At 37.8% G+C, this 15,772-nt stretch overlaps 1 long non-coding RNA gene across 1 annotated transcript in view; it reads left to right on the forward strand.

Moving 5' to 3' along the window:
* The first annotated feature begins 11,457 nt into the window (after positions 1-11,457).
* The window catches only part of LOC120099675 (uncharacterized), a 57,364-nt gene continuing 53,049 nt past the window's right edge, over positions 11,458-15,772 (forward strand). Inside the window, exon 1 of the long non-coding RNA XR_010062046.1 lies at positions 11,458-11,746. This is a non-coding gene — a long non-coding RNA (uncharacterized LOC120099675). The remainder of the gene's footprint in view (positions 11,747-15,772) is intronic.

The following is a 15,772-nucleotide window of genomic DNA, read 5'->3' on the forward strand; positions in this document are numbered from 1 at the left end:
TGGATAAGATCTAGTTAATGGGTAGTTTTGTGCTGTTGAAGGGGACTCTCATCTGGATATTCTAATGTATGCTGGAAATTCCACGATAGTCTCTGTGATGTCTCTAGTGTAATGGAAACAGAAACTGCCCTTCTGGCATTTAGTAAGTACTTATTGGTTTACCCACAAAAATGTTTTTCAGTATGATCAAGCTATTTACAGAGAAAACAGAGAGCATGGAGAGGCAAAAGAGAGAGGAAGAATAAATTAAGATACTTTCTTGTTATAGAACTGAACACATAAATTATCTGGTGGGAAAGGGAGAGGGAGAGCAGTGGACTGGTTCTTAGGAGCTTCCTAGAGGAGGTGTTCTTGCCTCAGGCCTTCTAGGAGTAGGACTTATGACCTGAAGTCTCTGGATTCCTAAAGAAGAGACCCAGAGTCAGGAATACTTGATGAATTTTTGGCAGAGAGCCAGGAATTGTCAATCATGCAGCTGGTCTACTATGACTTCCTTAATTTCATTCTAAATGAGGAAGAATACCAATAAGATCTACAGGGATAAAAGCTTTGACTCTCAGGGTACAGTATTGAATTTTATCTTCAGAGGATTTCTGGACATGCCTTTGGAATATTATGACAAGGGCTACTTCTCTGGACATCCATCAAGGTTTCTGACTCTTTTTCTTTAACATGCATGATTAAGTCTTGGTGGTTCTAATCACTATGGACTCCAGGACTTACCTGCATCCCATCAGATAAGAACTTAAAATGTCCTCAATTTCTTCATGTATTGGACTGATTTTGTTGTTAGGTGCCAGGGGGACTACAGAAAGGAGTGAGTCATATGTCTATCGATCATGGTTGGGAGAAAGAAAATAGCTAGTAGGCCAGCTTGAAGAGAGCTTTCCTCCTCATTCAGCGCTTCAAGTGTCTGTAGATTTCCTCTTTCATCAGGCTTCATTGGGGGATTCAGCATATTCTATCCTTTGTGTGGGCCTTTGCTGTGCATGTTCCCTGTATTTATCTACACGATCTGCAGGAAAGCTATCATTCCAAACTTCCACCATCAATGAGCAAGTACAACAGATTAAGAAGATGGAGAAACTGACTATTGAGATCCAAAAGATGAACTGTGAGTTGGAAAACTCCCATGTATACTGAACAATTGCACGAACAGCATTTGGATTTAAGTTAGTCATTATGCCCACTTCTTTGTATACAGTCCTGACACCTCTGTGTTAACCTCAGTTTTCTCACACAACAGGAAAATTCAACTGTAATGTCCTCATGTACAAACTAATTTTATTATGTGGCTCTCAGAGCCAGGACATGAAGAAAGGATAGGAGTGTGATAAGAAGCTATTTAATTTCTCATAAAAGCAGAAGCTGTGTTTTGAATAACAGCCTAGGAATATGGCAAGTAATGTGTGAGCTCTCATCATGGATTTTAATAGACATGGAACACATTTTCTGTCCTCAGTGGAATACAAAAAGCTGGTCAGCTAAAGAAGCACAGTACTTAAACTTAGATAAGTAAACTTTTATTTATTTCTTTTTAAAGATTTTTATTATTTGATTTTTGATTATTCTGTAACTTTCAGACACAACAGAAGTGGGCATCAGATGCCGTTATACATTGTTGTATGCCACGATGTTTTTGCTGGAAATTAAACTCTGACCTATGGAAAAGCAGTCAGTTCTCTTAAATGCTGAATCATCTTACCAGCCTAAATTACTTTTGATGGTGATGGTGATTTTATTGATGATGCTGATGTTATTGATGATGATGATGGTGATGGTGATGATGATGATGATGATGATGATTAATATTATTATTATACTGCAACTCTATATAGATCAAAACTTACCCTCCTCCCATGCTCTTCCCCCTATCCTGTCTCAAGAAGAACCTACAATAAGGAAGACACCATCAGAGCTGCCCATCCCCCCCAGCACTAAAGAAAGAAAAGATTTTCTTTGACTTGGTTATGGAGATTTTCTTGTTGACTGGGCTCATAACTTCAGACCTGAAGTCAGGTAAACTATGGAAATGGGAGCTCTTTTGGAGGAATCTGTTTATCTTGGAGTAACTGCGAAATAATGAGTAAGCATAAGATGTTGGTCCACCACCTTATCCCTTCCTGAGAATAAAGTCTCCTGAGAACTGGGTAAGTAGGGTAAGTACACATGGTTAACAAGTCAATCCAGGTGGGTAAACGTTTGTCCAATAGGTATACAGGGGGAGCATTCATTGACTAAACTCAATGTATCTCCTGTCCACTATGTCTAATCCCAAGAAAGGAAAGTATTGTTGATTTTGTCTATCCTGTGGCCCAGCAAGTGTTTTTCACATTCTGTGTGCAGTTTCTTCACTGATATGAACCTTGTGAGAATGGAGGGAGTCAAGGAAAGACACAGAAAACAACATTCTACATTCTAGAATGTCTAGGCCTTCTCATACTTTCTTGTAGCTGTGAATTCACCAGGGAGGAAAATTACAACCACCCTCTGATCATGCTGCGTAAAAATTAGCATGAGATAGAAAAACGACTTAAAAATGAGTCAGATCTCTGATACATAGCAAGAAGTGGTCCCGGACAGTGTCACAAATAACATGAAGGTTATTTTGTTGATCAAGAGTTACTCTCCTGGAGTCCTCAAATGTTCATATGTGCTTGGAAATCTGTCATGGAAGATTGTATTGATATCATACTCTAATCCAGAGAGACCATACCCAAAAGTATATTATTTGTTCTGCAGTACTGAGTTAAAATTAATTCACTTCACACATTTGTATGTGAGGCTGAAATTAATGTTCTACATAGATAAAAGCATTATCTCAATACTTGTCTTAGTAATTTGTTTTGTTTTGTTTTGGTTTGGTTTGGTTTGTTTTATTTTTTTTTAATTTGGAAAACGACTGAGTATTCTTCAGTTCCACAACTGAACTGTAGTGACTGTCATAACCTTAGATGGTATACATAGAGGACATCTGAGTAGTAGCTGACATTTTTAGTCGGCACGTCTCCCCATGGATATATTTGGGCCTGAATAAGCATGCATAGACTTATTTCAGTTACGGGATTCATGTAGTATCCAAAACATTACAGAATCCGTCTGCTGTAAATATTTTCTTTTACACAGGTGAAGGAAGGTGTATCAAAGGCTGTGTATCAAGGGTTGTAGATATGACACCATCAATAGAAGATAATATATCAAGAAGAATTCTGTAGGGCTACACAGATTGATCTAAGTATCCTCACCCAATTCTAAGCCAGGATGGAGAGAAAACACTTCATGGAGAAACTTAAAATAATCTGATGCTATGGTATGTGGACTGTTAATAGACAAAGAAAAATTTAAAAATTATCCGGAGGAATGCAAACTTCTAAAGCAACTTTAGAAATCAGTATGATGTTTCTTCATGAATGTAGAAATGGATACACCTAAAGATATACCTCAAGGACATATATCTAAATGTTGATTTATTCTAGTATAGAGACACTTGATAATTTGGAAATATTCAAGTTGTTCTTTAACTTATGAATGCATAAGGAAAATATAGTGCATTGACAGACTGGAAGAGGAATGCATGTAATTTTCCGGACAGTGACTGGATCTTGTGAAAGTCATCATTGATGACTTAACCCAGATCAAAAAGGGAAAATGGGATACTTATTCACTTGAACCATAATGTTAATTCAGAAGACTCTGTATCTGTGTGATCAGTTTAGTGCCCGCTGTCCTCATTTTGGGAAGTACCAGTGTACTTATGTACTGCTGAGGGACACTGTAAGGAACACGAATATCAAATGTGAAGAGAGAGAAGAGGACGACAATGGAGGGAATATAGAGATGTACAACTAAAAGTGCGTGAAATTTGAGTCAGAGAATGAAAACCAAATTGAGTAGAAATACTTTTTTTTTACATTTTTATCAAGGTTAATAACAATTTATTATAGGTACAGGGACAGAGAATAAAATATTGATTGATTTTATTTATGTAAATTTTCAATAATAAGTACATCTCAAAAACTATGGATTTCAGCTTTCAGTAAACCTATAGTACAGATAATGACTGTACAGTCCTTAAGGAGTGAGATGTGAATGTCTCTGTTGGAAACATATATGTATTATATTATAAACACTATATGTGTACAATAAACTATTCATTTGTTTACATTTCAAATGTCATTTCCCCAATTTGTCTTTCTTTATTGAATCACCCAAGCCATTCTGATCCTCTCTGTTTTTAAGATGCTACTCCCCCATCTAATTGCCCACTTCCAATTTAGTCTTCTACCATCCCCCTTCTCTGGGATATGATGTCGCCACAGGACCAATTGACTCCCTTCCCAGATATGGGAGATGAGACAGTTGTCTTCTCCATACACTCTATGATCTATGTAGTAGTAGAAGCCATGGACTGACCCAAGTATGCACTTGTCTGTGGTAAATTTCCTGAACCTCTGAAGGGTAAACTTAATTGATAGTGTTGTTCTTCATATTGGGCTCCAATCCCCTTGAGATCCTTCAGACAATCCCCTAACCATTCTTTTCTGGCTCTCAGTTTCTGTCAAATGGTTATCTGTATGTGAATCTGTCACTGTCAGTTGATGGCAGAGCCCCTCAGAGGACAGACATATTAGAGTCTTATCTGCAAGCACATCTTGATATCAGGAATAGTCTGAGGATTTGGAGTCTGTGGATGAAATTGTTTTTCTGGTTGGTTGGTCTCTGGATTGCCTTTCCTTCAGTCTCTGCCTCTTTTTTTGTCTTTGCAATTTTTTTGGACTTTGAACATTTATAGGTTAAAGATTTTGAACTGTGTGGGCATCACCTGGTCTTCACAGGTGGGCATGTCTAGCGACCGGAGGCAGACTCTTGTGGTTCTAACTCTTTGCTGCTTATTATTTCAACTACCATCATCCCAATACATTTATGGGACCCTCTTGCATCCCTGGCATCTGTGACTTTCCTGGCAATACCCAAGTTCACCACCCACCACTGATGCTTATTGTTATTTTTTCCAATTTTCCTCCAGATTTCTCTCTTTTCTCTTTATATTGTTTCTACTCCCCCTATTTTGTCCATCCTTCTCTACTTCTAGCAAGGTCCCTCCATCCCTCTGTCTTCCATTACCATTTTGTTCTCACTTCTTAGTGGGTTGCAAGAATCCACAGTTTGGCCTTCTAACATTTTGCCCTCCATGTGATAAATGATTTGTGTATTGGGTATACTGATCTTTGGGGCTAATGTCTACTTCTTACTAAGTACATCCCATGTTATGTCCTTTTCGATCTCTGTTACTTCACTAATTTCCAGGTCCATCCCTTTGCTTAAAAATTTCTTGGTTTCCTCATTTTTAATACCCAAGTAGTATTTCATTCTTTAAATATAGCACACCTTCTGTATTTATTCCTCAATTGATTTGACATATATCACGATTTTTTCCAGTATTTGACTAAAAAAAGTAAGGCTGTCCTGAACATGTTCAACCCCATGTCACTGTTATATGTGGATCATGTTTGAGTATTTGCATTGAAGTGAGTGGTAAGGCCGGGTTTTCAGGCAATGCTATTTGCAATATTCTCAGAACCTTCACACTGACATCCAAAGTGGCTGTATAGATACCAATCCCACCAGAAGTGGAGGAGTGTTCCACTTTCTCTACATCCTAGCCTACTCTGCTACTGAATTAGTTTTTGTCTTAGTCACACTGGTGTAATGTAGACTCTCAAGTTCATTTCTCTTTGCATTTTTCTGATAACTAAGGATGTTGAACATTTTATGATGTGTTTTCAGCTATTGAGATACCTCAGTTGAGAATACTAGGTTATCTCTCTAACCCATTTTAAGAGTTGGGTTACTTGGTTGTGTGGGAGTTTACCTTTCTGAATTATTTCTACATTTTTTATTATGCCACACTACCAGATATAGGGTTGCTTAAAGTATTTTCCAAATATGTAGATTTCTGTTTTGTCCTATTGGCAGTGTACTTTGCTTTAAAGAAAATGTTCAGATTGATGAGATTTCATATATTGACTGCTGATCTTAGAGCTTGAACCATTGGTATTTTTTCTGAATTTTTTCTCCTGTGCAAATGTGTTTTAGGCACTTTCTGACACTTTGCCTTCTGTTGGTTTCTGCATATATGGTTTTATATAGATTCCTTTGATGCACTTTGACTTAAACTTTTAAGAAAGAGATAGAAATGAATCAATTGGAACTCAGCTATATACAGAACAACAGCTAGGGTAGCATCATTTCTTAAAATGTTTTCTGTTATGTTCAACATACTTAGTCATCAGGTAAATTCAAATCAAAACAACCCTGAGATTCCACCTTACATTAGTTAGAATGGCTAAGATAAAAACTCAGGTGATAGCAGATGCAGGAGAGGATGTGGAGAAAGAGGAACATTCCTCCATTGTTGTTGGGATTGCAAATTGGTACAACCTCTCTGTAAATCTGTCCTGAGTTTCCTCAAAAATTGGACATTGCACTGACTGAGGACCAAGCTATAACTCCCCTGGGCATATACCCAAAAATGCTCCAACATACAACAAACAATCATGTTACACTATGTTCATATCAGTCTTATTAATAATATTCAGAAGGTGGAAAGAACCCAGATGACCTTCACCAGAGGAATGGATACAGAAAATGACATATATTTTCAGAAAGCACTACTACTCAGCTATTAAAAACAATGAGTGCATGTAATTCATAGTCAAATGGATGGACCTAGAAAATATCATCCTGAGTGAGGTTTCCCAATCACAGAAAAACACACAAGGCATGAACTCATTGATAGGTCGATATTACTCCAAATCCTCAAATTACCTGGCATACAATGCACAGACCAAATGAAACTCAAAGAGTTCCAAAATGGAGATGATTCACACCTTCCTTAAAAGGGTAACTAAAATATCCATAATAGGTGTAGGGCGGCATTGTTTTAGGAGACTGAAGGAATGGCCACTCAGAGTCTGCTGGACATGTGCTGGATATATATATATATATATATATATATATATATATGTCAAAACTTGATAAGGTTGATGAAGCTAAGAAGTGCATGCTGGCAGGTAATGTTTATAGATCTCTCCTTAGAGACACAACCAGAGCATTTGAAACACAGAAATGAATGTCAGCAGCAAATCACTGAACTAAGCATAAGACCTCCTTTGGAGGAATTAAAGGAAGGACTGAAGGAGCTAAGGGACTTGCAACCTCAAAGAAAAAAAAACTGCCAGCTAACCAGATATTCCAGGTACTAAACCACAACCCAAAGACTATACATGATCTGATCCGGGGCTCCAACTGCATATGTAGTCCTTTTGGGGCACCATTGTGAAGCCCTTGGTCCTATTAAGGTTGGACCCTTCATGTAGGGGTAAGTACAGATGGGTGCTTTAAAGAAGGGAATGGATGTGGAGAGTACAACCATATTATAGAAGGGGAGGGGGAGAGGATAAGGCTGATGGCCTGGAACCACAGAAAAGGAATAAAATTTGAAATGTATATAGTAAATACCCAATTTAATAAAAATGGGAAAGAAGGTGTAATCTTAAACGTCAAAAATCTTACTCTTAAATAAATATAGCTTTTGCGATTTTAACACATTTATTTCCTATGGAGATTAGTATTGTGTATGCACATGGAATACAAGTGTTCAGCCCTATATTAGCTAGTTATATGGAGCCTGAGAGTTGAACTCGGATATTCTAGAAATAAATTTCAGAATAATTTTAAAAAGTTTTTTAATTATTTCTACATTTATCTGACACTTCCTTATTGACTGTATCCAATTGCTATTTAAAAGATACAGAAAAGTACTTATTCTTATTACAAACATTATTACACATATTCCAGCACTGACTCAATGTTAATTAGGGTCGATATTATAAGGTATTATTTACCTACAGTCTTCCTATAAAAGTAAATTCTGTAACTATTTATTCATTGGATCTTTGATTTTTTTATTGTATGAAATATCAAAATCTACATTTGCATGCCATTGTCATTTACAAGAATATTAAATTAATTGATTGTAATATGGCCCACATGTAGTGGACTATGGGAGAAATGTAAGGATTGCTGAAGAGCATACAATCTGCTCTTTGTTATGCTTGGTATGTATCAAAATCAGAAAAGTAAAGTGATTGATATTGATATGTAAAAACGAAGTAATTACATATGGTGTTTTATGCTGTTAAAATGATAAGCAAGCACAATATTCAAGATTTTTAATATTTAAAGGAAACAAAGTTGTGTTAGATTGCTTTTAATGGATATCCTTCTGAGGAGATAATGGGCATTAATAAGAAAGGCCCACAAATATGATACACTGCTATGTTATTATTTTAAATTAATAATACCTGGAGGAGGCAAATGCTATATGAAGTTTCATCCACTATACCCCCGTTTAGAGATTGGATATGTCAGAGATGAAAAGGGTTATCTTCGGTTCCTTATTGAATTTTATTTAATTAAATAAATGTACTTAAAAAGAAATATTAAATAATATAGTTTTCTCCCTCCGTGAATTTCACTATAGAGTCAAGAAATTTTGGGGGTTGGGGATTTAGCTCAGTGGTACAGCGCTTGCCTAGGAAGCGCAAGGTCCTGGGTTCGGTCCCCAGCTCCGAAAAAAAAAAGAACCATAAAAAAAAAAGAAATTTTGTTAGTATATATGAGTCATTCATCAAATTATTCATCCACTAACCTTCAGCATGTTGAAATTAACAACATCCATATGGTAACCTGTACCAACTTTAACTTTATTTCCTTTTCTGCCCTATTACTATTTGTTGCCATTTTTCTAGTATTTACCATGGATTTGTAAATAAACATATTTATGTAGTCCACTCAGAATCACTTGTAAATATTTTTCAACAACTTTCACTCTATATAAAAGTTCAGGTCTTTTACATTTTTTGTTTACAATTGCATGACGCACTTCCCTGCATGAGGTCTTCTACAAGCTCTGCTTTCCCTTCCAGAAGTGTTCTTCCTATTCTTCCTGTCACATGAAGCTATCTTCCACTCCACCCCCATTCTACCAGACCTCTCCACTCCCTGGGGTCTCAAGTCTCTTGACAGTTAAGTGCATCTTCTCTTGTTGTGTCCAGAACCAGCACCCCAGTTTTAGGGGCTTCATATTAGCTGGTGCATGATGCCGCATTGGTGTCTCAGTGTCTAAAAAATCACTGAGGTCCAGGTTAGTTAACACTGCTGGTCCTTCTACAGGGCTGCTCCCCTACTCAGCTTCGTCCAGTTTTTCCCTAGTTTGACCACAGGGCTTAGCAGCTTCTGTTCAATGGCTGAGTGTAATTGTCTGCATGTGACTCTTTCAGCTGCTTGTTGGGTCTTTCAGAAGGCAGTCATGACACGTATGTTGTAGGAATATTGCAAAGCATGAGTAATAGTGTCAGGCCTTAGGGGCCTCTACTTAATCTGCTTCTCAGATATGGCCGGTCACTGGAATTTCTTTTATTCATGCTCTTCTCTGGTTTTGTCCCTGAAGTTCTTTCAGAGAGGATTGTGGATGGCAATCTTATCCCTCACTTGATGCTCTCTCTTCCTCATGGAGTTAGTCTCTACAAGTTCCCTCTCACCACTCCTGGACATTTCACTGAGTCCTGATAGTCTGTTACGTCTCAGGTCTCTGGAATATTCTAGAGATACCACCCACCCCCAACCTTTTAGTTCCTGAAGTTGCCTTTTTCCATTCATTCTGCTGGCACTCAAGGCTTCAGTCCTACTCCCCATCCATACCTGACCATGTTCTCCTCTTTCCCTTACTGTCTCCTTTCTCACCCAGGTCCCTCACTCTTCTCTCCTGGGGTTTATTTCTTCTCCCTCTCATGTGGGATTGAGATTCGTCACTTTGGCTCTTCAGCTTGTTAAACTATTATTTTTTCCTGTTATAAAAATTGGATATTTTTGTTTAATTTCAAATATTATTCACTTTCCCAGTTTTCCAGTCATAAGACTCCTATCCCTTCCCCCACCAGTTCCTCTATAAAGATGTTCCCCCTCACCAACTACTCCCTTTCCCAGCATCCCCTGACATTCCCCTACACTGGGGGTCCAGCTTTGGTAGGCCTAATTGCTTCTCTGCCCATTGATGTCCAAACAGGCCATTCTCAGCTACATATGCAGTTGGAGCCATAGAACTGTCCATGTACAGTGTTTGAATATTAGTTTAGTATCAGAAAGCTATAGGTCATTGTCATTGTGTTCCTATGGGCTTGAAAGCCCATTCAGCCCTGGTAATTCTTTCTCCAAATTTACTAACAAGAGGTCCGTTTGCATTCCAATGGTTTGCCAATAACCTTCACTTCTGTAATTGGCATGCTCTACCTGGGTCTCTCAGGAAAGATCTATATCCTTTTCCTGGCAGCATCCACTTCTTAGCGTCATCAATTTCATGTAGTTTTGTGGCAGATCTATCTATCTATCTATCTATCTATCTATCTATCTATCTATCTATCTCTATATCAATTTCCAATTTCTATATCTTTATCTATATCTTTATCTATATCTATATCTATATCTTTCTCTATATCTATATATGTATATATTTGGTGGGTCCTACAGCTATGTGGTTATGTGGAATTTTAGGATGGATTCTGTGCAAATAGGTAAAAATGTAGAATCAGCAAAGGCCAGTGCCAATGAGATTCCCTCCTGTTATTATGAACCTATTAAAGGTGAGGATTCTCTGGACATCAAGCCATTTCTCTTCCTGCTCATCCCCCTGAGACTTGTGTTTGGCCTGAAGAAAGAATCATGGTAAAACCTCCAAAATCTTTAAGTCTGGCCCTTTGAACATAGGAAGGTAGATATTATAGAACTGATATCTAATGAGACTAGAGACCTGCATTCTATAGTCCATGATGTCCTTTGCTTTACTGATGTCTCATAAATTTTGGGTAAAATAAGTATTTAAGAGTTTATCATTTGAATTAGGTATACAATATTTACACTGTTATATTCACTCTATTGCTAATTCATTTCAAAAAATGGAATTGCAAAACAGAATTTTTGAGTACATATTCAGGAAAAAAAAATATATATATACACACATATAGTCTCTTATAAAGGAAAGGACAATGCAAAAATGAAATACTATTCAATCAATTAAAGGTCTGTAAGGAAAACACTGGACTTTTGGAAAGAGAGAAAACCTAGGAAACTGAAGTGTATGTCACAGGAATGGACCAGGGAATAGAATTATTATCCAGAATAAACTCCTCCTCCCCATGTTCCTAGATCTTTTCCACCCATGGCAAGTGCCTGAATAACTTTCTCCATTCAGAGCATGAAACCACTAATGAAGCAAGAAGAAGTCTCTAGCTTTAGAGTAATGGAGTATGTAAAGTTTTCCCCTGTGTCACAGGAGACACTCCTGGAAAAGGCACTCTCAAAACTGGCCAATGTAAGGAAAGCTTTTAAGCAAGTAGGCCAAGGCAGTTCTCAGAGACATCATCATTAGGCCTTCCTGAAAAATCTCTTTTAACCTGGAGATCCCTATCTTCTGTGATGTCACAAGTGTTGTCCTGACAGCAACTGCCTCTCAGGTATTCCTTCAGAACCTCTAGGGTTTATTACTTGGTCTCTACTTCAGAGTAAACATCAATTTGGGAGGGTGAACAAAGAGGATGAAGAGATCAGAAATGGGGAGAACGAAGGAAGCTGGCCTTCTGTCTTGGTATAAAAAAAGGAAGAAATACCTGGTCCTTGGTACAGCTCAGTGAGTACTTGGTAGGGATTTAGTGGGATTGCTAAAGGGATAGCCTTGAACTGAGCCTCCCACCTATGGGAATCAGGAACTTGGAGTCTCTCAGAAGCATCTGGACTTCCCTGTTCTTACGGTTTCTGGAAATCAGAGAGTTTATATCATTAATTTCTTTATTCCTAAAGCCAAGTGTTGGGAAGGACACAGTTATTTTCCTGAGAGCTCATGGCCGTTACACTTTTTGAGAAGAATAGAATGGTCCTAAGGAAAAATGGAGAGACCAGTATTGTGTCCATAGCTCAGAGTAAACTCTGCCATATTTTGGGTATCTATAGTACAGTCTGGGAAGCAGCAGTATTATTAGTTGTGACTTCATCATGTCAGTCTTTCAACTAATATTTCCACTGACTAACACTTTACTTTTCTGAGTCAATAGGTATGATTAGCTGTCAGTTTCTCTTCTTTCATTTCTTTCATTTTTTATGTTTTAGCAATTTTTATTGCTTTTTTAACTTGATATTTACCTTTAATGTTATTTCATTTCCCATTTTATTACCATAGGATTCCTAACCGTATCCTTCTCCTTCTTCTCTAACCCCCCTGACTGTGCCTTCACATTACCTTGAACTGGGAGACAAACCTAGAGAGGAACAATAGCTTCTTCTTCCATTTATGATGCACAAGGTCATCCTGTGCTACATGCAGTTTGAGCCATAGCTCTGTCAGAGTACATTCATTGAATATTGGTCTAGTACCAGAAAGCATTGACATTATTGTTCTTGTGGGTTTTAAAGCTCCTTTACCTCTTGAAATTCTTTCTCAAAATCTGCCAACAAGAGGTCTGTTTCAGTTCACTGGTTTGCCACTAGCATTAATTTCTGTAGTTGACATGATCTACCTGTGTCTCTCAGGAAATACCTATATCTGGTTGCTGGCAGAATGCACTTTTTAGCTACAAAAATCTTATCTAGTTTTGGTGGCTGATGTACATATATACTTCTGGTGGCTCCTACACCTATGTGATTAGGTGGAATGGTAACATGGATACTGAGCAACTAGGTCAAGAATGTGGAGTTCAGAAATGACAATGCCAAATAGACTCCCTCAAGTTCTTATGAACCAATTGAAGTTGAGGTTTCACTGCTCCGCAAGCCATTCTTCTTTCTGCTCGTCCTCCAGTATCTTATGTTTGTCCTTCAGAGAGAATCATGGTAAAACATCTGACCTTCAAGTCTAGCAATGGGAACCAGGAAGGTAGATAGTGTAGTACTGATACCAAATAGGACTAGAGAACTGAATTCTATAGTCATTTTGTCCTTTGCTTTAGTGAAAATGGAATTGGAAACAGAATTTTTGAGTACACATACAGGAATATTAATAAAGTCTCATATCATGGAATGTACAATGAGAAAGTGAAATACAATATTTATTCAGTTAAGGTCTGTAGGCAAAATACTGTCCTATGGGAAACAGAGAAAAACTGGGATATTGAACTGTATGTCACAGGAATGAACCTGGGAATAAAATGTTATCTAGAAGAATCTCCTCCACTCTATGTTCCTAAATCTTTTCCAGCCATGCTAAGCACCTGACTAATTTTGTCCATTCAGAGCATGTATCCACTAATGAAGCAAAGAGAAAACTCTAGCTTTAGAGAAACATAATATGTAAATGATTCCACTGTTTCACAGGAGACACTCCTGGAAAGGGCACCCTCAAATCTGGTCAAGGTAAGGAAAGCTGGTTAGCAGTTAGGCCATGGAAGTTCTCAGTGACATCATCATTAGGCCTCTCTGAAAAATTTCTTGTATCTTGGAGAGCCCTAGCTTCTTCTGTGATGTCACAAGTGTTGTCCTGACTGCAACTGCCTTTAAGATATTCCTTCAGTACTTCTAGGATTTACTAATTGGCCTCTAATGCCGAGTAAACAGTCATTTGGGAGGGAGAACACAGAGGATGAAGTGATTAGACATGGGGTGTAGGAAGCTGGCCCTTTGTCTTGGTATGAAAATGAAGAAATTTGTGGTCAATGGGAAAGCTCCTTGAGTCTTGGGTAGGGGTTTAGTAGGTTCACTGAAGAGTTAGCCTTGATCTGAGTCTTCCACGTATGGGAATCAGGTATTGGGATCCTCTCAGAAACTTCTGGACTTCCCTGCTTATTATTTAACTTGGAAGTCAGATAGTTTATATAATTCATATCTTTATCCCAATAGCCAGGTGTTGGGAAAGGCACTATAATTTTTTCTGAGAGCTCATAGCTTTTACCCTTTTGCCAAGAAGGAAAAGATCCTAAGGAAGAAAGGTAAGACAAGTAACGTGTCCTCAGTACAGAGTAAACTCCTCCATGCATTGGATTCTAATAATGCAGTTTGTGTGTGGTACTGATATCGGAGACGGAGAAGTGCTTATAGATGAGACTTCATCATCTCAGTCTTTCCACAAGTAATACTCTGACTACCATTCCCTGACAGTGACCCCTTAAAATTCTGAGTCAATAGGTGTGGTTGGCTGGTAGATTTCTTTTCTTTTATTACTTTCATTTTTTAATTTTTAATAAATTTTATGGCTTTTTAATTGTATATTTCTAAATTTACATTTAAAATATTATTTACTTTTCCAGTTTCCTGATTATAAGATCTATTACCAGTCCCCTTATTCTTCTCTTATATACCCCCTTACTGACCCTTGACATTCCCTTGAACTGGGAGTCAAACCTAGGCAGGACCAAGGGTTCTCCTTCCACTGTTGACCAACAAGGCCATCTTCTGCAACACATGCAATCGGTGCCATAGGTCTCTTCATGTACATTCTTTGAATATTGGTCTATTACCAGAAAGCTCTGTTTCATTGGCATTGTTGCTCTTATGGGGTTGAAATCACCTTCACCTCTTCTAATCATTTCTCAAAATCGACCAACAACAAGTTCGATTTCAGTTCACTGGTTTGCCACTAGGGTTCATGTTGTGATTTGCCCTGAAGTTATCTGTGTTTGATGCTAATTCCACTACCCCAAGGTCAGCTACATAGTTCTCTACTCAGAACTCAGGTGAATTCACCAGAACCACCTCCCTATTGAATTTGTAAAGTATATGTGAGTGGCAGGAATAGGATAGAAGGACGGTTATCATGGAGGAGAAGGAAGAATGGGCAGGAGAGATATTTGAAGGAAGAGGAAGAGACAAGAGGAAAAAAAAGAGAGAAAGGAATGTGACAGAGTGAGAAGCCATGGCAGGTGAATTTAAGATTCTGCTCTGTGTATTTACAGGTCTTTATTAATGTTCCTAAGTGATGGATAGTACCCGACGTTGTATGTTTCAGTGGGCAACTATATCTAATCAACTAAATCAAAGATTATTGTGCTGTGTGTTTTTTATGTGAGGGTTTGAGTATAGGAGAGTGTGTGACGGCATGAAACACTCGGTAGCCGAGGAGCAGGGTGGTGTTTCTCCCAAGATATCTAGCAGAGAATTTCAGACTCTTCAGTGCCAGAGTTAGCAGGGTAAAACAAAATTTTACTTTTTTTATTTTATTTTTATATTTTTAAAAGAACACATTCAGTTCTGTGTATAATATGCTCTAGCTGTTTCTCTCAGGAAATATCTATATCTGGTTCCTGGCAGAAAGCACTTCTTAGCGTCATCAATCTTATCTAGTTTTGGATATATATATATATATATATATATATATATATATATATATATATTCTTCTGCTACTTGGGTAGGGGGAATTTTCACATGGATTCTGTGTAACTAATTCAAGAATATAGATTCCACAAAGAACAATGTCAAATCCCTCCTGTTCTTATGAACATATTGAAGTTGAGGTTTCACTGGACGTCAAGTCATTCCTCTCACTGTTCTTCGTCTTGTATCTTATTATTCCTCAAGAAGGAATCATGGTAAAACATCCACAAACCTCAAGTCTGGCCACGGGAACACAGTGAGGTTGATAATGCAGAACTGATATCAAATGGGACTAGAGAACCATTGAATTCCATAGTCCATGTTGTCCTTTGCTGTACTGATGTCTGGTAATTTTGG

This window comes from Rattus norvegicus (genome assembly GCF_036323735.1).
Source record: "Rattus norvegicus strain BN/NHsdMcwi chromosome Y unlocalized genomic scaffold, GRCr8 chrY_unlocalized_11, whole genome shotgun sequence".
NCBI lineage: Eukaryota > Metazoa > Chordata > Mammalia > Rodentia > Muridae > Rattus > Rattus norvegicus.